This window comes from Sinocyclocheilus anshuiensis, unplaced genomic scaffold, assembly GCF_001515605.1.
Source record: "Sinocyclocheilus anshuiensis isolate Anshui unplaced genomic scaffold, SAMN03320099.WGS_v1.1 scaffold246, whole genome shotgun sequence".
Classification (NCBI taxonomy): Eukaryota; Metazoa; Chordata; class Actinopteri; order Cypriniformes; family Cyprinidae; genus Sinocyclocheilus; species Sinocyclocheilus anshuiensis.
This window is the reverse complement of record NW_015542356.1, coordinates 2535438-2536191: the sequence shown is the minus strand read 5'-3', so window position 1 is coordinate 2536191 and position 754 is coordinate 2535438. Positions and strand designations below refer to the sequence as shown.

At 43.2% G+C, this 754-nt stretch overlaps 1 long non-coding RNA gene across 1 annotated transcript in view; it reads left to right on the top strand.

Moving 5' to 3' along the window:
- Positions 1–409, top strand: part of LOC107691811 (uncharacterized) — an 18318-nt gene extending 17909 nt beyond the window's left edge. The window contains exon 3 of the long non-coding RNA XR_001634578.1: positions 396–409. This is a non-coding gene — a long non-coding RNA (uncharacterized LOC107691811). The remainder of the gene's footprint in view (positions 1–395) is intronic.
- Positions 410–754: the final 345 nt, after the last annotated feature.

Here is a 754-nt window from a genome sequence, read left to right as displayed (position 1 = left end):
TGTCCCAAATATAAAAATGTCATTTCCATCCCTAAAATACATATTTTACAGTCACTGTTATGCACATTTATCATAAACACAGCTCAAATGTGCTTCCTACTAGAACACAGCTAAACACAGCTAAAACACAGCTTCCTACTAGTGTGGCCCAAAACATTTACCACAGTTTTATTACAGGTAGAATGCATTTCAGTACAAGCGTTTCAACCAAATGTAATTTATGCAATATTTCAAACCTTTAACCCACTGGGCGAAATCAACCCATGGCAACAGTTTAAAAGCAGCCCAATTTCGTGGAAAAAAACAACAACCCTGCATCCAACACGAGCTGCAGAAGTCAGATTTGACTGATCACGGGTTAAAAATAAGGAGAGATAACTGACAAGATGTTGGAGGATTTGCTCCTCAACAGATCCCGAGCTCCTTGACAAATATCTTTTATCGTAAGACGTGCTCCCTTTACACAGTGCGCGCGCGATCGCGAAATCGAAAGTGAACCGCGACTGCGAGCGCTCATTCAAAAGGGATTTAAATAATCCCCATATTGATAGCGGCGCCCTGATGCACGAAAATTATATACAATATTAGAATGTTTGCAGGAGAGGACACAAAAATCATGGGAGCGGATGGGAGCATGCGGTAATGGTCAGAAGTTCAGCGAGAGCACGATCAACAAGCCCCGCGCTATCACGCAGCGGCACAGTCAGTCAGTGAGCGCCGTAACAGATGACGTCAAATCTCGCGGGATTCCATA